This window comes from Callospermophilus lateralis, chromosome 4 (genome assembly GCF_048772815.1).
Source record: "Callospermophilus lateralis isolate mCalLat2 chromosome 4, mCalLat2.hap1, whole genome shotgun sequence".
NCBI lineage: Eukaryota > Metazoa > Chordata > Mammalia > Rodentia > Sciuridae > Callospermophilus > Callospermophilus lateralis.
Window position 1 is genome coordinate 92839308 of NC_135308.1, and position 21867 is coordinate 92861174.

Genomic DNA, 21867 nt, shown 5'->3' on the forward strand with positions numbered 1-21867 from the left:
ACTGGCGATAATAAAACAAATGTGCAGACAACAAATACAAGGTCAAAAGAACGCATTGCCAGCAACCAAAAGCCTTCACTGATTCTCTTTCCACCCCTCCAGAAATATTTCCTTGTGCCTTAAATGTAGCTGTTATTTATTTTTATAACTGTATTTTTCTTTCTTTCTTTCTTTCTTTCTTTCTTTCTTTCTTTTTTTTTGGTACCAGGGATAGGGATTGAACCCAGAGACACTTGACTACCTAGTCACATCCCTAGTGCTTTTTAATTTTGTTTTGTTTTGTTTTTTAGTTTTGAGACCAGTTCTCACTAAGCTGCTTGGGGGCTAGCTCAGTAAAATGCGGAGGCTGGTTTTAAAATTGCCGTACTCCTGCTTCAGCCTCCCAGGTGACTGGGATTACAGGCATACGTTACTGCACCCAGCTGATTTTTAACTTTCTTAACTCATGTGGCAAATATTCCTTCACTTTGTTTCTAATTTTATTACCTAAACAGAAATAACTTTATCAAGACTTTTAAAAACATATGAGTTGCCCTAGAAAGTTTGGAGGATTGAGTTCATACTTATTGAGAGATACGGTGTGCAGAAACTCTACAGAAACTAATAAGATGATAGAGGCTGCTTGCTCTCCAGGAGCTTATAGTGATGAAAACCAAAACCATACCCCTGGCTCCCAGCTTGCAGAATGCCCTTATGCCACTTTCCTATTGAAACAAACAATATTCACTAGAAGCAAAAGTAATACAAGAAATTGCTCTTTTAAGAATCGTTTTCAAAGCTGACTGTCTACTCACATTTCATGGTATGAAAAGAAAGGGAAATGGGAAGAGGCTCAATGTTTATTAGCACCATGTTAGAGTTTTAAAATTTTACCTACTAATTGTTACAATACTCTAATATGTTAGATATTGTAGAGGAGAAAAGGAATAATTTTCTTCATACCCTTAATAATGCGTAACTGGGATTGTCTGTAACAAAAGATAAATTAACAAGAGGAAAACAAAAAGAAGTTTATTAACATGCATGCCTCATGTATACATGGAAGAAATCCAGAGAATGAATAAATCTCTGGAATAGACTTCAAAGAGTTTAAACTTCAGGCTCAAATACTGGCATTTTCTAAAAGAAAGAAAGGAGAATATAGGAAAAGTCAGGTTCAGATGAGATGGCCAGGAAATGAATATAAAGCAAAGGTAAGTTTTTAGGCCAATGTGAATTAATACCTTCACCAGTGTATGAGTCTCTGTGGATTTCATTTTCTTTCTTTTCCTGGTGGGAAGGGTTGGGGTGAGGGTGGGGGATGAGGGAGGGAGCATCTTACAAATAGAGATTTCCTTTATAGATATAAATTTCTCTTACAAAATAATGTTTTATGTTATTCCTGTGTCTTTGATTTCTCTAAAGAACCAGTTCCACATAATCAATTTGCCCAAGAAGCATGTTATAGGGTGGCATAATATCTTCTACAGTATATTTTGGGATGGTGTGTCCTAAGAACCATCAATATCATTAATCTTATTTGAATTGTGAAGATGTTGAGGCAAGCTAGGAAGTTGGGACAATATAATCTTTTATTTTTATTTTAAAATTTTTTTGGTACTGGGGATTGAACCTAGGGAAACCTACTACAGAGCTACATTCCCAGGTTTTATTATGTTTTATATTGAGACAGGATCTCAGTAAGCTGTTGCAGCTGGCCTCAAACTTGCAATCCTCTTGCCTCAACTTCCCAAGTCTCTGGGATTACAGGTGTGCACCCCCATGCCCCGTTGGGCCAATATAATCTTAAAAATAGAAAATGGAGAGACTTCCACATCATAACATAAAGAAGATATAATAATTATAAATGTGCTCAACAATAGACTGAATTACATGAAACAAAATGTAACAGAATTGAAAGAACAACTAAACTACTACAGTTGAAGATTTCAGTACCATTCTTTATTTATATATATATGGCATCAGAATGCATTACAATTCTTATTACACATGTAGAGCCTAATTTTTCATATCTCTGGTTGTATACAAAGTATATTCACACCAATTCGTGTCTTCACACTTATACTTTGGATAATAATGATCATCACATTCCAATATCATTAATAACTCCATGCCCCCTCCCTTCCCCTTCAACCACTCTGCCCTATCTAGAGTTCGACTATTCCTTCCGTGCTCCTGCTTCCTGTCCCACTGTGAATCAGCCTCCTTATATCAAAGAAAACATTCAGCATTTGTGTTTTTGGGATTAGCTAACTTCATTTAGCATTATCTTCTCTAACTTTATCCACTTACCTGAAAATGCCAAGATTTTATTCTCTTTTATTGCTGAGTAATATTTCATTGTGTATATATTCCACTTTTTTTAATCCATTCATCTATTGAAGGGCGTCTAGATTGGTTTCACAGTTTAGCTATTGTGAATTGTGCTGCTCTAAACATGGATGTGGCTGTGTCCCTGCAGTATGCTGTTTTTAAGTCCTTTGGGTATAGACTGAGGAGAGGGATAGCTGGGTCAAATGGTGGTTCCATTCCCCATTTTCTAAGAAATAGAAATGCTAGACAAAAATTATCAAGAATATGGAAGATTGGACAACATTACAAACCAACTCAATCTAACTACATAAAGAAATTCCACTCAACAACTGAAGAATACACAATGTTCTCAAGTACATATAAAAGGACCATAAGAGGGTGGGTTCTGGTCCCTAAAATAAATCTCAGTGAACTTAAAATGATTATGATCATATAAAGTATGCTCTTTGATGACAACAGAAGTGGAAGACCTATAACAACAATAGAAAGAAATCTGAGAAATCCTCAAATGTTGGAAGTTAAATAGCACACTTCTAAATAACCCCTTGTTCAAAGAAAAAAAAAATCACAGGGAAAATTGACAATATTTTAACCAAATGAAACCAAAGTACAAGATGCCAAAATTTAAGGCATGTAGGTAAAGCAGTACTTAGAGGGAAATTTATAGCTTTTTGTTGATTTTTGCAATGCTGGAATTGAATCCAGGGCTTCGCACATGCTAGGCAATACTCTACTGCTGAACTATATCTCCATCCTGCAAATTCTGGTTTTGAATGTCTATGTCAGAAAAGAAGAAAGCTTCACATCAATAATGTCAGCTTTTAACAGCTCAGTGGTAGAACATTCATCTGGCATGTGTGAGGCACTGAGTTCAATCCTTGGCACTGCATAAAAATAAACAAATAAAATAAAGGCATTCTGACCATCTGCAACTACAACAAAATTTTTAAAAATAATGGCAGCTTTTACTTTAAGAAACTAGGAAAAAATAAGTAAAAATTTTAATGATCAAGAAGACTGACAAACTTTTAGCTAGACTAACCAAGGGGGAAAAGAGAGAGAGAGAGAGAGAGAGAGAGAGAGAGAGAGAGAGAGAGAACCAAAATTACCAAAATCAGGAGTGAAATGGAGACAGCATTACCAACCCTACAGAAATTATAAGAATTTTAAGGGAGTATTATGACTAACTTTATGCAAACAGCTTACACACTGAGATGAAATGAACAAATTCTCACAAATCACTGAGTTTGACTTTAGGAAGAAATAGAAAATCTGAATAGACCTATACCAATTTAATCAATTAACAATTAAACATTGTCTCACAAAGACAAGCCCAGGCCCAAATAACTTCACTGGTGAATTTTAATATTTTAAGAAATGATACCAGTCCTCCACAAATTCTTTCAGATGTAGGGAAGAGAACACTTTTCAATTCATTCTGTGAGGCCAGTATTATCCTGATATCAAAGCCAAATAAAAACATTACTAGAAAAGAAAATTCCAGATTAATAACACTTATGAACAAAGGCACAATAATCACTATCACAATGCTAATAAATTAAATAATTATACACAAAGACAAATTATATTCCTAAGACATTTATCTTAATTACAACTTATCTTAGGAATGCAAAGCTAGTTAAACATCTGAAAATTAACAGAAAATAAAAAGGACAAATACCACACTGTCATCTCAATAGATACAGAAAAACATCTGACTAAACCTAACATCCACTCATGATTAAAAACTCTCTACAAACCATGAATTGAAGGAAATATCTCCAGCCCTTGTGGCTTGGTAGTGTTTGCACAATTCTCTAAATTTACTACAAATATTTAATTGAATACTTACAACATGCAAATTTTATTATATTTAAATTATGCCTCAGTATAGCTATTATAAAAATGAAAAATGATAAAGATACTTAAATCTCTCAGTAGAAGGTTCTATAGGCAAGAATTATATGCTTATTATGTTCCCTTTGGAGCACAAAACATTAGGATTCCTCAATTTTTAGTGAATGACTCAATTGAGATTTAAAAGATGAATCATGAATCCATGTACTTCACAACCAATAGCCTGGAATTTGGGTTGCTACATATCATTGCTACAGCTGATTCTCTTTACTCTTTTTCTCAAACCAACTTTCTATATCCACTTTTTCATCTCTGTCTTTGTTCACAGTATACCCTTGAGCCACAAGGTGGTACTTTGGGCATGTGTAGCCTGGTTGCTATCCAGAATGACTTCAGGGCAGTTTGAGAGCAGGGGATACATGATGTAAACAGGCCATTTGACAGCTGGGTAGTCACACGCTGAAGAGGGCCTTGAGTAGATATAGACAACTTTAACTCACTCATAAAATAAATCTTTTTTTTCTCTTCCTCACAGTTGAATATGAAGAAAGTAATGGCTAGGAATATTACCAAAATATGGGTTCCAAAAATGAAGGACCAAGTGGAGCATTACGTAGGCAATGGGGTTTCACTCGTTAATATGGGCATGGTGGAGTTGACATTGACTTAGGGCAGATGTAGTGAAAAGGAGGTTCAAGTTGATACTGCAGTTCAAGTTGATATTCAGGTTGATATTATAGCTAATATTTATTTAGCATCTGCTTTTTGTGCCAAGTATACCATCCCAAGTTTTGGAAATACTGTCACATGCAAAACAAACTCTATTCTCATGGGGCTTGCATTATAGTTGGGAGGGAAATAAACAGTGGGCAAATAAAGACTGGTATTTAGTTCAGGAGGGCTCTGGAAAGTCCTGAAAAGCAGGAAAGGAGAAAATGGGACTGGTGGAATGGTGAAGGTGGCAGTTACCATTGTATCTGAAATGGACAGCCAAGGATTTCCTAACAAGATGGTATTTGAGTGGGTCTGAAGAAAATGTGAGAAGGAATCATGCTATTCACTTGGCAAAAAGCAACCAACGAAGAGAGAACAAAAAAATATAAGGGACTGAAGGTGGGAGCCTTCTTGGTATTTAAGCCAGAGAAAGAGAGCAAGAACGTAGCTGCAGCATGGGTCATAAAGGTACATGGCAAAGATGAGTTTGGAGAGGTAGCAGTAATATGGCTTGTGGGCATGGAGGGTTTTGGATCTGGATTTTATTCTGAGTGAGATAGAAGGCATTGTAGAATTTTAGCAAAGAAGTGACCTGATCTGACTTCTGTTTTAAAGGGTTTACCCTGGCTGCTCTGTTGACACTGACTACAGTAGGACAGAGGGAGAAGCCGGGAGACCAGTTAAGGTACTGTTGTAATAATCTAGGCAAGAGGTGATGGTGGCTGAGAACGAGGTGTTAGCAAGGGAGAGGGGAAATGACCATATTTTATATATATATATATATCTCTAAGGAAGAGTCAACAAGATTAACTGATGATTATACCTAAGGTATGAGAGAAATCAAAGAGCCAAACATGATGATTTATTTTAATCGTCTAACAAGATTTTATGTACTAATTATATACCAGGCACTGTTCCAAATTCTTGACAAATACCAATCATTTAATCTTTGCAATAGCCCTGTGAGACAGGTACTACTTTTATAATCATTTTCCTCCTTCAAGGTTTTGGCTCTGAGAAGATAAAAGGGTGGAGTTGACAGTGACTTAGGGCAGATGTTGTGAAAAGGAGGTTCAAGTTGATATTACAGTTGAGATGACTGAAACAACTTCACAGTGATGCCAAGCATGCAACTGGCTCTCAAATCTGGAGCTAAGGAGAGAGATCTAAGCTGAAGATCATCATTCAATGGTCCTCAGTGTAAAGGTGGCCATGAAGCTGGATGAGATCTCTAAGGGATGATGAGACAGAAGAGAAGAGGACCAGGAACAAGCTTGAGGCCATACGGTATTTAAATATGGGGACAAACTCTCAAAGAAAGCAGAGAAATGGCCCAAGAGCTTGGCATCCTGGAAATCAAGTGAAGAAACAGTTTGAAGGAGGAGGAACAGAGCAGCTATGTTGAATGCTACAGATTGGTCAAGTAAGAAAGACTGAGAATTTATTTATTAATTGCTTTGAAAGAACCATTTTAATTGATTGGTAGAGATGAAAGTTTAAATGCAATAGGTTTAAGAGGAGGAGAATAGGAGATGGTAAAGGTAATTCTTTTGAGGCATTTTCTTTCTTTTTTTTTTTTTTTTCTTTTAAGCTGTAGATGAACACAATACATTTAGTTAATTTATTTATTTTTATGTGGTGCTGAGGATCAAACCCAGTGCCTCACACATGCTAGGCAAGTGTAAGAAGGGCAAAAGCCCCTCTTTTGAGGTATTTTCTATCAAAAGAAATAAAGAAATATGAGAAGCCAGAGAAAAATATAGGGCTTAGAGAGAGGTTTTTTGTTTTTGTTTTATTCTATTTTATTTATAAATGAGTGAAATAACAGCATATTTGTACACTGATAGAAATGGAAAAGATAGAAAAGTTAAAATAAATGTTAAAATAAATAGATAGATAGATAGATAGAGCAAGCAGAGAAAAAATGAAATGAAGTCAATGGCAGTTGAAACAGGATGATACAGTCAGGGGCTTAGATACAGACAGGTTTCAAACTTAGTAAATGAAAGAAAGGCAAGAATGAATACATGGAAGTTCATGGAGATAGGTGAATGCACATGATTGGCATTTGCAGAAGTTCCCTTCTAATTTCTTCTATTTTCTCAGAGAAATCAGGAAATGCTCATAAGCTCAAAGAGGTCAGAAGTGAATGGAGTTTTGAGGCCAGAGAAGCTGTGACAGGAACACCTAGGAAAATGGGGACTATATTCCAAAATTTTATAAAGCTCAACCACAGGTCATTGTATTGTTCTAGTTTAATTATGAAAGTTTGGAGCTTCAGGAGACCCCTATTAAAATGCAAATACTGGGAACCCAAGTGCCTTCCAGCTGCTTTGCTTGGATAACACATTTGTATCAGAATGTCTGAGCTGTGAGACAGCTGAGAATAAGATTCCCCAGGGTCATGATGCTTGTAATCAGTCTTTCCTGGGAAATCTAAATTTCATTTCCTTTTTTTTTTTTTTAAGAAAAATAAATTGTTTAATGTAGAACTGAAAATAATTGATTTGAAAAACTTAGTAAGATTTAATATAACTAAATCTAGAGATCAGGGAAAAAACCTCATCAAACCACTTGTCCCAATTTTTCCCCCAACTACAGAAATAAGACACAAGTAAAGGCCTTTGGAAGGAATCAACAAAGTGGGATTGAGAGAGATACTATTCTTAGGAAGAAAGGGGTTGTTCCAGACCAATAATACTTGCAAATACTGGTACTTTGTCTATCAAACCTAGCAACATATTATTTTATTAATACTCCCTCTCATATTAATAAATGCTGAGCAGAAACATAATTATTTGTGCTTTCTTCTACCATTATGGCCCAAGAATTTTTATAGAATTTTCTTTTTGAAAAATGCAAGCATTGAGTCACCTCTAGGCTGGTAATAGAATGCTGTGCATGAGGTACCTGGGTCCTGGCATGTCCCTTAAGCTTGAGTTAGAACCTCAGTTCTACTCTATACTAGCTTTGTGACATTGGGAAAGTTTCCTGTCCTCACCTAGATAGTTTCCTCTTCTATAGATCATGTGCTACTGATGAATGTTGTGAAATTAAATGAAGCAACGTGTCACAAGAGGTGCACAGGCCTGTGTCCTGCAATTGAAAGAGCTCTCATTCTTAATTAAATGTTGCTCAACATGGAAGGTGGTATTGTCCCTTATACCTGGAGAGACAGCTAGAGCTTCCTCTGAGGATTTGTTTGAACTTGTATCTGGAAAACAAACTGTTTCTCACTATACTCTCACTTATAACACTCACTTCATTTCTAGCTGGCAAAGCCTGTGGGATTCTTTCCCACACCAAGAGATTCTCTAATTCTCTGTGGACAAAAGCTGGGTGTCCTACAGCTCAACACTATTCTGACACTATCTAAGGGTAATGTATACCCCTGGGGTTAAGGGCTCAGTCCCACAAGACCACCCCCCGCCCCCACTTCAGATGCCATGTGGTATCCTGTATCCTGAGGTTCCTTCCAGTTTCTGTCCACCTTGGCTACAAGTTGGAGATTCTCAAGATCCCCTTCTTGGCCTGGATAATTTGCTAGAGCAGTTCACAGAACCAAGGAAAGTAGTTTACTTTCTAGAATACTGGTTTATTGCAAACAGTATATTAAAAAGGATACCACTGAAAGCCAGATAGAGAGGTACATAGGACGAGGGATGGGAGAAGAGGCATGAAGCTTCTAGGCCCTCCAGAGTGCACACACCTCCCAGCACCTCTGCAAGTTCAGCAGCAGAAGCTCTGCAAAACACTACCCTTACGGCTTAGGTAAGTGAATGAGTAGATGGGTCCTTGGTGATTCACTCAATCTCCTTCTACTTCCAGGAGGATGGAAGTTGGGTCTGAAAGTTCCAGCCCTTGAATCACTTGGTTGGTTCCCTGGCAGCCAGCTCCCCCATTTCCTTCTACCATCTTTAGGGGCTTTCCAAAAGTTGTCTCATTAACATAAACTCAGGTGTGGTTGAAAGGAGCTTTTTATGAATAACAAAAGACCTTTATTACCTTTAACACTTAGGAAATTCCTAGGGTTTCTGGAACTCTAGCCAGGAACTGGGGATACAGACTAAAATAAGTATTTCTCACTGTATCACAATATCATGGTGAACAATGCAAAGACTCAAACACCACCAAAAACAGAAGCAAAAGAGTTGGACAGTGGGTATAGCTGTGTTTTTAATTGTCCCCTTGGCACTGTAAGCATATCAGGGACTGCTGATATGTTTTGCTCATCTTTAGCCAACTGATGATGATGAGATCTTCATTTTACCATAATATTTTTAAAGTTCCAGAAGGGTGGGGACCATGTATCTAACTGAACTCAATAGGGCTGCTTACTAACTTGTTAAATGAAGGAGAATATTTAAACAAAAAGGTGTGCCTTCCCTCAGCAGTTGGTTTTAAGGGAGTGCAGCCACGAGGTCCCTCTCACACACACAGGCTGGGCCCTGGGAAGTGAGTGGGTATGCAGGCGGCTGTGCTTGAAGTTAGGTTTAATGATGTCCTCCAACAACTGCATCCACTGCTGATATCGCCATTGGAATCTTGCAGCTGCTTGGCTGGTGTGTGCACTTCTTATATGTTACAGTGTAAAATGAAGAGAGCAGAGAAAATGCTTAGAGCCACATCTAGAACCCCCATGGGCAGACTGTGTCCTCATGCTGGAATGCTTAGGGAGCAAGACAGCCAAGTTTCCGTGTTCTGCAAGAAAGCCTGTCCTTTTGTGACCTCTGTGTATCAATCAGCTTAGATTCCAGACACTTTGTCCTATGGGAAAGTCTAAGGCCCCAGGTCAGGCCCAGCAGACAAAGCCTTATCCAATAATTCAAACTGTTATCCATTAACCTGACCAGGGACTAAGGAGTCAGTTTGTGCCTGACACCCTAATTACAGACCATGGCCATGGGGCTGTGTCTTTTATAAGCATTTGGAGTGTGGGGCCACTCCCATGCTTGTCACCTGGCCCTTTCTTTCCTGGCAGAGAATGTTTTCACCTGTTTAAGATCTTCCAGATTCTGGACTTAACAGTACAATGGTTTTTAGCTTTTTTATTTTGCTCTGACCCTCTTTTCCCAGCAAAATAACACCCAATTCCAATATTTAAAACAGTTCTGAAAAGGTTGGCATAGAATTTGAAGCTCCTGAGATCGCCATCCTAGCCTTTCTTTCACAGCTGAAGAAGCAGGTCTAGGTCTCTCCTGTCCAATATGGTGACCACTGGTCCCTAGTAACCAGGGAATATTTGAAATGGCTAGTCCAAAACAGAGGCATTCTGTATCTGTAAAACACTCCAAGAATTTCAAAGATTTGGTACAAAACAAAAACAAAAGAATGTAAAATAGCTCATTAGTATATTTTTATTGAGAACATATTGAAATGATAATATTTTAGATTAGTTCCAATATAAGACATATCATTAAAAATTAATCCCATTAGTTTTACTTTACCTTTTTTAATGGGAGTACTAGAAAATTCAGAATTACATAGGAGGCTCATATTCATAGCTTGTGTTATAATTCCATTGGACAGCACTGGTCTAGATTGTTTTTATAAATGCCTTCTTCAAGGGTGCATGGATCATTGAGGGCAGGTCAGGACCATGACTCCTAACTTGTGTTCTCTCCATTCCGCCATTCTCACATTCCTCATCTTCACAGCAACGTAACTGATGGACAGCAGCTCACAGTAACATCCCTGGGAAGTTTCATCTACTGTAACAGGATCAGAGGAAAGAACTCACAGATGAAGGTCAAGGTAGAGTAGGATTAGGTTGATGCATGGTCCTCCCAAACACCTGTTTATTTGACATCTAGAAGACCATGGCTTAGGAGTCTTGAAGTAGGAACAAGTGCGAAGGCTAGACCTCTCAACGATTACTCCCTATCTCCTTGGGTAAATTGCCAACCTGCCCAGTGTCATTTCTCCTATCTGCGAAGTGAAGGAATATGTTTATGAGCCTCCAAAGTCCTCTTCCAGCTCTGGAATTCTGTGCCCCACCATTTTTTAATTCCCCTACACTCTTCCCTGCTAGCAAATACTTTCTCATGAGGTGTACTCACATCTACTTTTCCCCCTTTCTCGTGGTCTCCTGAAAGCCAGCTTCAGCAAAGTGAATTTGAGGTGGGAAGGGGAAATGACTTCAAAGACGACTTTTTTTTTTTTTTTGACTTTTTATTTATTTATTTATTTATTTTATTGTTGGTTGTTCAAAACATTACATAGTTCTTGACATATCATATTTCACACTTTGATTCAAGTGGGTTATGAACTCCCATTTTTACCCCGTATACAGATTGCAGAATCACATCGGATACACATCCACTGATTTACATATTGCCATACTAGTGACTTAAATCCCTTCCTTTCCTCCTTGCCCCTGGAAACAATGGAAATTCAGCTGTGTGCTCATCTCTCAGCGCTGTGAAGAAGAGTGGAAAGGGGTGGGGGGGTGGAAGGAAGATGGGGAAAGAAGAGGACAAAGAGGAGGAGGGAAATGGCTTTTAGAAATGCACACTTAGAGGGGTGATTAGTCATCTAACTGCACTCCTAGAAAGCAGGGTCCTCTGTTTGAGGGGTGGGAGCCGGGTTGTCTTGTGCAGTACTCAAGCACACTACTAGGCTGTGGTCCACAGATATGAAGCAATCACTTGGTTAGGCACACCAAGTTTGTTTATACCCCCCCCCCCAGCCTTTTATTTGTGGCACATTCCTAATAGGCATGCTAATAAAGGCAGATGAAACACATAGTTACACAGAATGAGAGAAGTCAAATTAAACAACAAATTTATTAAACTTTTTACCTCCTTCAGAGCTCCTGTGAAGCAGAAAACACCCAGACATTGTTTTAAGTCAGGGAGTTTCCAGCCTTGCAACTGAGCTCCCTGGCAGAAAGCCAGGTTGCCGCCAGTGCGTGGGAGAGAGCAGCCTTCTCAGGGCTGTGTTGGAAGTTTCAAGTTTATGAGGCATTTATGGCAGGGTTTAGCCAGTACCTATGGGTTTAGATTATAATTTTCCCTTGAAAATGTACTTCATTTCTGAATTGCTGCATGTGCTATGATGCTTATTATGACTTTTGTTTCCTTGACCCAGGATGTATACCATTGTCCTGTTTATGGAACACCTAAAAAACTAAAATATGTGGATTATGATAACTTTGAAATAAATAATTTTGGCTTTAGAATTCTATGCTGTTGAAGGCTGGAGATGTGGCTCCTGGGTTCAATCCCCAGAACCAGAAAACGAAAAGAAAAAAAAAAAAAGAATTCTATGCTTTTGAGAAAAGTAATAGATAGGTGAGTGATTAGTGATAATATTCACTAATATTATTATTGGTGTTTTTTTTTTAGTTGTAAGTGGACATAATATCTTTATTTAATTTTTTTATATGTGGTGCTGAGGATTGAATCCAGTGCCTCACATGTGCTGGGTGAGCTCTCTACCACTGATCCACAACCCCAACCCCTCATTAATATGATTAATGGTATCATTAATGATAATAAATTATATACTTAGCTCTAGATTATGATTTTCAACCTATGTTAATGTACCTGTGCCAATTTCATTGAAATACTTGCATAATTGAAAATTTGGGATTTAATGGGTTAATGCTTCTTAGTTTCAAGTTTTGTCTTCAATCAATTTTTGAGACTAGATGCTTCTCATGGGTCCCACCCACACCTGACACTCCTAGGGAAGAGCAGTGAGAAGGGAAGTGACTCTGAGGGTAGCCACAGGGCCCTATTGGCTGCATCTTCGTGTATGTAGGTTTGGGAGAAGGGAGAAGAAACTGGTGCAGCTTTGAAAGGCAGCTTGAACTTAACCCCTCCTGCCCATGCTGGGGCTATTGACAGTGGAGGCTCAGCCAGAACCAAAGAGCATCTTATTAAAAGAGACTTTTGAGAAAAGAAGAAAAGAGGAGAAAAAAACAGAACATCCAATTAAAATTAAAATTTCAGATTTCTGGAATGTTAGAAGAGAATAAAATTGGAGCAATTATATGGTAGCACTTGTGGAGGTCAAATCATTAATCTTGGGGGGTATTTTCCTGTTGAGTCTGTTGTCTAATACCTGCCTCACAGAAGAGAGAACATAAATTAAAGTGCCAAATCCAGGAGCCAAGTAGTTAACACTGTGGAGGTTGAGGATTCTTCCTGGAGCCGCCCACCCAGACCCCCTGGGCCAAGGTACAAGATGAGTTTCCCTTGATACACTGCAGGCATTTTCTTGACTGCACAGGGCCTGCTGAAAGCCTGGGCAGGCTCTGGGCAAATGGGATCACGGTGGGGCTCAGCAAACATGCCCTCCGGGTTGAGTACACTCTGTTCACACAGTTCAGGTCACAGTGTCCTGGAGGGCAAGGCCCATGTAACTGTGTTTCCTGATGACGGCCTCTGGGAGACACACTTCTCCTGGCCAGGCCTTACCATCCTTTCTATTTTTGTCAAAGAGCTCACAAACTCAACCTTCACATCCCTTCACACTCAGGGAGTGACAGGGGGAAGGAAGGCCTCTCCTTCTGCAGGCCCACATTGTCCTTTAATAAGTACACATAAAAGACACAGGATCTGAATTAGGAACAGAAGTGAGGGGCCCCAGTTTAGGGGAATTCAGTGTCACCCTGTATCAGAGCTGACCTGGGCTGCCATAACAAAGGTCCGTGGACTGGTTGCTTAACAACAGAAATTAAGTGTTTTCTCGTAGTTCTAGAGGCTGTGCATCTAACATCAAAGCTCCAAAAGGGTGGTTTCTTTTGGAGCCTCTCTCCTTGGCCTGTGGATAGCCATCTCTTCCCTTTGTCTTTGCACAATATTTCTTCTGAGTGTGTCTTCTAAGGACCCCATACATATTGGATTAAGGCCCATTTCATGATCTCATACTGATTTAATATGAGATCAGGCTCTATAAAGGCCCTGAGCCTGTGGTAAGTGAAGTTCAGATTTCTTTCTTCCTTTTTTCTTTGGTACTGGGGATTGAACTCAGGGGCACTGGACCACTGAGCTACATCTGAGCTATCACTGAGCCCTATTTTGTATTTTATTTAGAGGCAGGGTCTCACTGAGTTGCTTAGCGCCTCACTGTGGCTGAGGCTGGCTTTGAATTCATGATCCTCCTGCCTCAGCCTCCAGAGCCACTGGGATTACCGGCATGCGCCACCGTGCCCAGCCTGAAGTTAGGATTTCAATACATGAATTTGGAGAAGAGGGCATAACTCAACTCACAACACTAGGTCTGTGACTTTCAGGAAGGCTGAAAACCTCAGTGTAGCCTCCCATGGCACCACATCAACATTAGGATAGCCCAGGAATGCCTTTCTATCTACTTTTTTTACAAAAAATGCCCCAGTATTTCTGGTCTTTCTGAGCATCTTAGACTGGTCTTCTCCAAGATCTCAATTCCTGAGGATGTTTTCTGGAACATTCCCTGGGGGACTGCAGCACTGCCAAGCCCACAGGCCAATGTGCTCCCTTACCCACAAATCTTCCCCTCCTGGCCATTCCCAGTCAGCCAAAATAGGCCCAGTTAAGGAGGGTTGTGGTCTTGCCCAAGCAGCCAGGAATGGTGCACTCACCCCAATCTCTTAGGTGTGGCCTCCCGAAAGATAACCGTCTCCTCAGGTCAGCTTATCCTTCCTATGGTGTTTACAACCAAGCCTTCTCTCTGTGACACAGGTTCCAGAAATGGAGGTCCAGATTTGTTTTTCTTCCCACTATTCCTTAAAAATAATCCCCTGGTCATACAGGTTGGGAAAGAAAATGGGATTCCTAGCCCCCTCACCCCTCTGGGTTTTGTTGTTGTGGTTGTTATTGGTTCATTTATTTGTTATTATTTTTTTTTAAATAGCCACTTAGAGGCATGTCCCCTCTCCCTGAACCAGATCATCCGCTGTCACCTTTACTTGGGCTTTGCAATTCAACTCTGCTTTCTACAATCCCAGCGCTGAGCTCATTATACAAAAACAGCTCTAGTGAATCCTCTTGCTGAGACGAACACTCCTGGGTGGTCCTTCTTGGGTGGGTCCCTGGGCACAGAAACCCCACGCCACGTTTCCTCCTCGCTCAGCACGCCAGGCAGATTCTGCCTCACGCAGCTCAGCTCCAGCTCATCAGGAGATAAGATCAGAGACACTACGGAAGGGCCTTGTTTTAACAAGGCAGAAAATACAAGCTATTGCAAACATCAGGCCTACTGTGCAGAAAACGAACCCCCGCAGCACACCTTGGCTTTGGGGGCCCTCGCCAGAGAGGGTTTCTCCCTCGTAAAGATCAGTATCATGGGGTGAGGAAAGAGTCATGCCACTCCCAGCAGGGCTTCCAGTCAGAGGGCTTCACTTTCAATTACCCAGAGCAGCTGTAGACTGCTGCTTATGTAACGGGCCCTGCGCCTCTTTCCCGGGAGGAGGATGTGGAACCATTTGGTGTTTGCTGAATAATGAGTCATGGTCAGAGTTAGGGAGCAGAAACACTGAATTTCTCCCCTGCATTGCTTCATCCGGAACTTCTAGTAAAGAATGATAAGCCATGAGTCAGAGCCCAGCAGGGCCTACCCGGGAGGAAAGCACCAGAGAAGGTTCCAAAATGCAGCCCCCAAAGGGCTCCTGCGAGCTGCAGAAAGGGGCTGTGGGGGCATTTGAATCCCAGATGGGCACTTCATGAGGAGAGGCACTGTTTATTTTGGCCTGTGGCTGAGCTGCCAGGGGTTTTCCTATCTTTAGTGACTGTAGCCCTTTTCCAGGACTCAACCAGGATCCCTGAGTGTGGGGGTGAAGACCAAGGCTTGAAAATGAACAAAACTCTCTCCAAACCTCATTTAAACCTCAAAAATGAAACACGTCTCAGGGGTGGGAGGAAGGGGCATATTTACATCAACTGAGAAATCAAAAGGTTTGATTTCAGCCAGGGGCGGGGAGGAGAGAGAGAGACAGAGAGAGAGAAAGGGGGGAAGGCATTCTCTTCTTCATATTCTAAGGTAAAAATAAATATACAAACCCAACCAAACAAAATTAAGCCCTGTAATAAAATGGGTCAGAAATTACTTGTCTCTTTTATTTTTAAGGGATTCTGTCAAAATTTATAGACTTTCTACATCAGCAAATAATTTTTTGTGACTCGCTAGTCCCACCCCTCATGTTTTCCAACATACCCAAGGAGGAGTCACAGCCTTTCTGGGGAGGTAGCTCAGTAGCAGAGCCCTCACCTAGCATGCAAAAAACGTCACAGCCTTTATTGTCCTTTTTCAACAAATCAGGATCCAAATCTGGGTAACATGCAGGCTCTCTTCCTAAATCGGTGGGTCTACTTTGTGGTGGTGCTCTAAGAAGCTCAGGGCAACTTGCCTGATGAGTAATAATATTTTTTTTCACTGTACCAGCTTTTAGGAAGCTGAGCTCTGTCTATGAGAAGTAGCATAACATAGAGGTCAAGGTCAAAATGTCTGGATTTAATCCCTGCTCTGCTACTTACCACCAGCTATGTAATTCTGGCATACAATTTGCTCCTCTGCTTGGTTCCCTCAGCTATAAAATAGGAGCAAGGAGAGCCTCTACCTTCTAGGCTGGTTGTGAGGACTGAGGCAAAATTTCTAAAGCCTCTTGAATGGTCAGGATTTCTTTTTAAACCTATCCTCAACATCATCATCATCATTGACATTTACCTTCACAGACTTCTATTCAAAAACATGTTTGCAAAATGTGAGCAGATCTTATGGTCAACTAGATATAGCTTTTTATAATTAGCAAGTTTTCTCTTTAGTCTTTGCATGTACAAAAAAAGGAGGAGGTATCACAAACATATAGTGAAGATTCAATAAGATAAAGTTTATCAAGCTTAGAAAACACTCAAATGATGCTAACTATTTTGATTATAATTACCAATTCCACAGACTGAATCTGTGCGCAAATTCTAGAACATCCCATGCAGCTAAGTGAAGTTCCAACCCCCTAGGTCACAAACATCTCTTTAGAGTATTTCTCTGTGTGTTCATGAGACGAAACACCAGAGGGGAAGCAGATTTGTAGAATTCTAATTTAACGCAAAGTTCATAAGACATCTGTTCCGGTGGTGGGTCAAGAAAAGGAAGGAGGAAAGGTGAGGCAATTCTTTAGATTCTTTAACAGGGCACTTTCAGCTTGAGTTATATTGATTGATTTCCTGCTCAATTCAGCTGACCACAGAAAGTAGATGACACACCTCTGAGACTGGCCCTTTAGCGCCAGACAGATGAAATGGGTGTTGTAGGGCAGCCACATGCCTGACATCATCCCCACCAGCATCGCCCCACATGGCGTCCATGTTAGGGAACATTTATGGTGTGTTAGGCACAGTGCTAAAGGATTTGATGTATTAGCTCAGTTTTATCCTTACAACAACCTTGTTGCCTTAATATTATTATCTCCATCTTAAGGATGAGAAAACTGTTCTTTCCAGGCTTGCAACCCTCACAGTCCCACAGCTGTTAAGTGGTAGAATCCAGAATTCCGGTCTCAGACACTGTCCATGAGGCTCTATTGCCACTTGCTACTGGGGTTGGGGCCTTCCCAGAACTCCTCCTGCTGTCCTGGTTTGCAAATCCCCTGCCTTCATGACAATGTTCAGCAGCCACAAGGTGACCTGCTGGGTTAGTGCCCCACAGGCCCTTGGCTGGGGAGAGATGTCTGTGTGGCTGACAGACTTCCAGGGGCTGTTGCCAGCCTTGGACCTCGGCATAACTGAGACAGACTTGACAGAAACAATTCAGTTCAACAGCAGCATGAAGTTCCCCCCAAGTTATTCTGTGGAGGCAGCAGTAAAGGAGGAGAGCGCGCTCCCTCTCCACCAGGCCCTTGGTATGGTGGCCTCACACAAGAGTGACTCCTGCCCCCAGGTCCCAATGTAGCCAACAGGGCCCTGTTAAGAAGGGCAGAGCTGATGGCTTGGACTAGCTTCTTTTCTTGAAACAACGTTAATTTGTCCAGTTTTGTGGCTTTTTTATGTGGAACAACATTAGCTCATCCAAGCTTGTGGTTTATTTGAAAACGAAATTCCGGTAAATCTTTCGCACCATCTGGCAGTGCGGTGATTGGCCACGAGTTAGGGAGAAGCCACTGAGCACACACGAAAACAAAGCGATGAAAACCCACCCCAAACAGAGAGGCTCTGTGTAATTTGCCTACCCAAGCAGCCCCACAGGCCTCTCTGAGGAATGGATCTGTCCCCATGAGTGGAGCCTTGACCTGTCACTCTCAGGGTGGGAATCTGTTTCTCTCAATAGCTGAGGCTGTGTGGAATTTCTTAGCTTAAGCCTGAGCCAGGGTCTTAAATTCTTTCTATAGAAATACATTAGAAGGGGCTCTTTGAGGACACAAACAGGGTGTTAGAAACCAACATGAGTGATCAGGAGAAAAAGGGATTTAAACATCAGCAATTGACTCTTGGGTCTGTGGAAAAATGAGACCTGGGTCCCTGAGGGAGGTAGATGTCATTCTTATCTGTCTCCATTCCACAGTCCTTCCCTGGTATTCATAATACACATAATACATATTCACCCAGTGCTCTCTCTGGGTGGGCCCCAGGCACAGGAGACAGAATCATAGACAGGGCAGACAGGTTCCTTGCTTTTAGAAAGCTTATATTCTGCCAGATGCGGTGATACGCACCTGTAATCCCAGGACCCCTGGAGGCTGAGGCAGGAGGATCGAAAGTTAAGAGCCAGCATCAGCAACTTAGCAAGACCCTAAGCAATTTAACACGATCCTGTCACAAACAAACAAACAAAAAGAACAAAAAACCCAGGGTTGTTGTGCAGTGGTTAAGCATCCAGTTCAATCTCTAGTACCAAAAAAAATAAAAAAAGAAAGCTATGTTCTAGGATAAACAATTTTAAAAGCATATCATTTAAAGTAATAATTTTAGGCAAGCATGGTCGTACATGCCTAAAATGTACCACCTTGGGAGGCTGAGGCAGGAGGATCACAAGTTCAAGGCCAGACTCAGCAACTTATCAAGTTCCTAAGCAACTTAGCAAGACCTGTCTCAAAATTAAAAAAAAGAAAGAAGGGCTGGGGAGGTAGCTCAGTGGTAAAGCACCCCTGGGTTCAATCCTCATATAAAAAAATAAAATAAAATAAAATAAAATAATAACTGGTATGTAGAGGAAAAACAAGCACTTGAGAATAGGAGATGACATTTGAGCAGGAACTGCATATTGAAAAGCTGCCAGCCCTGGGAGGTGTGGAAAAGCTAAGGAATCAGCATGATGAGACAGTGTAAGAGAGAAGGAAGCACGCTGACATGAGGACAGAGAGGCAGCAGGGCCACACCCAAGACACAATGGGAACTTGTTCCTCCTTTCACTGGGGGGGGGGGGACCACTTTAGTCACTGGAGGAGAATGGACCATAATAGTGGGTGCAGAAAAACCAGGTAGGAGGTTTCCTCGGTTATCCAGACCAGGGACCACAAGCCTGAGCCAAAACGGTGGAGAGGGAGCAGAGGAAGAGACTTGAGGTAGAACCAAGAGAATTTGCTGATGGATTTGATGTGGAGGAATAAAGAGAAGGATCATGGAAGAAAGCTCTGAGGTTCTTTAGCTGAAACAACTGGGTGGGAGGTAATGCCATTACCAAGAGTGGGGAGATCAGAAAGGGGAACACAATGCTTGGGGGGAAAATTAAGCATCTGTTTTAACACATGAAATTTGATATATCTGTGATGTAGCCATGTGGGAATATCAAGTAGATATTCTAGAATTCCGCAGGAAAAAAAAAAAATTTAAGATGTCATTAGCATGAAGCTGATATTTGAACCCTTGAGAATTGATGAACTAATCTAGCAGAGGGAAATAGAAAGTATTCCAGAAAAGATTGGGAATGCCTCCTAACCCAGCCTGCATGCATACTTGGGAGGGGTACGCACAGAAACCTTAAACACATTGTGGGGCCTTGTGCACATACACGTGGACACACTAGCCTGCTTGTGAAGTGCTGTGCACACCCATAACCCCCTCCACACAAAGCACCCATTGGCTACTACTCAGGAATGAATCTGGTAAAAGGCCCCAGGCAGATCTTGGAAATGAGCCTTGAGCTATTTGGACAGGGATTCCAGGGCCCCAAGGCTCTGGAAAATAGTGTAGAAGAGAACAGCACATGTGCTTGGTAGATGTGTTGCTGCAGACCGTGTTCTCCTCATTCATCTGGGTAAGGATCAGAGCAGGTCAGGTCAGAGCTGGGACATCTAAAGCACAGGAGAACAGGTAGGGACATTGGCATTCATGTCCAAGGGTGAAACTGCACATCTTATATTCATCAGGGTAATCCAGGACATTACTTCAGAATCTCATTCCTAGTTCCTAGGAAGGGAGCCGGTGTAACTCACCCTGCTATATCCTAGACTATTCCTGCAGTGTCTGCTGTGTGGGCCTTCCCTTTGCTTCATACTGCCCTTATCATAATGCAAGTGGGCACCCTTCCTAAATTGACCAAAATTTATGTTGGTGGGAAGGAGAAATAAGTGAATAGGAAGGATTGGGTCAAAGGGGAAAACCCCTGCCACAGAGTTCAATCTCAGCTAAATAGATCAGAAGGTCTGATGCCCACAATCAATGGGCATTTGAACCTCAGTCATGGTACACCTAGGTCCCTGGGCACAGGCCATCCCTCAGGACGTATTCACAGTGGGAATTCCATGCATAAATGATGTGCAGGGAATTGAAGGGCAGCATGGCTTCTCTTGTTCTTTGCATTCAAAGCTCAGATCTGCTGAAGACCAGGATCCATCCAATGCGCACTTTGACCCTCAAAGGTTAGGACTTAGCAAGAGCTACTCAAGGCATTTGAAGCTTAAGACTACTTTCCCATTTTAGTGAATTATAAGAGTGCAAGCAAGACAACTCATCTTCTTGTTGTGAATGGTTCAACATTCTGGGCATGTCAGGAATCTAAGGAGGAGATACACTTGAGCAGTCACAGCCACCTACATCTCTAAGATTGGGCATTCTGACATGAAGAGTTAATTTTCTTCTCCATATACAGGGCTCAGTCGCCCTCCTTTGACATGTGTGGCTCAAGTCAAAGCAATGCTGTAGGCAAAGCTCATCAGCATTCCCTTTTCAAAACCTCAAAGGCTGGCAGCCCTCCCATCAATTCCAGGACTGGTGACCAGGCCTTATTTGCTGTCCAAATAATGAAATCCTTAGCTTTCCTCATCTGCTCAGCACACTCACAACAGGCAGATGTCACATACAATAGGGCTATAAAAATATTACAGCTGCATGACACTTTCTAATTCTTCTTGTTCCTTTTTTTCTTTTTTTGTCGTCACAGCAACCCTGGTATCCCTGTAGCCAAGCCAAAGAGAGGTAGAACTGTCAGGGAAAAGTCTTAGCGTCAGAAACAATAAATCTCATTCCAAACTCTAGGGGTGGCACATCTTGTGGCCTTGGGCAAGTCACCCAATCTGTCTGCTCCTTCCTTCCAAAAAGAGAAGCAAACTAAAGGGGGCTGGGCGAGTTCATTAGTTTGGTGGAAAGGTTTGAACAAGTTGGTTCCATCAGTGCAATAATGACCTCTCTCTATTTACAAGACATTGGCGCCTCTCTTCATTTCACTTTTGATAGCTGAGTGGATTTGCAAGTAAATGGGAGCTCTCAGCAGCAATCTGTGGAGCATTCTAAAAGCCTCTGGTTTGAATCTTCCAGAGAAAATGTCAGCCACTCTGTAGAATGTTGCTTTAAGGGGCTTTCAACAGGACTTAAGTCCTCTGAAGCAAGGGTTACATGACAGTGAAATTATATTCCTTTTTCAAATTAAGGCAAAAGGAAATTTGTGTTTTTGAATGGCGGCCTTGAACTTTATACATTTATGTACCTCAAAAGAATGAATGACTCACATCTGGTACATTGCTGTCTGTGTTACATAATGCTTGACAAATATTTATGGCTAAATTGATGAATGAATGGGTGACTATAGATAGCAAAAAAATAATCTATTGTTAAATTTTATTTTAGAATG

At 41.1% G+C, this 21867-nt stretch overlaps 1 long non-coding RNA gene across 1 annotated transcript in view; it reads left to right on the top strand.

The window, feature by feature from the left end:
* Positions 1-6000: 6000 nt before the first annotated feature.
* Positions 6001-21867, top strand: part of LOC143396777 (uncharacterized) — a 38728-nt gene continuing 22861 nt past the window's right edge. The window contains exon 1 of the long non-coding RNA XR_013091120.1: positions 6001-6307. This is a non-coding gene — a long non-coding RNA (uncharacterized LOC143396777). The remainder of the gene's footprint in view (positions 6308-21867) is intronic.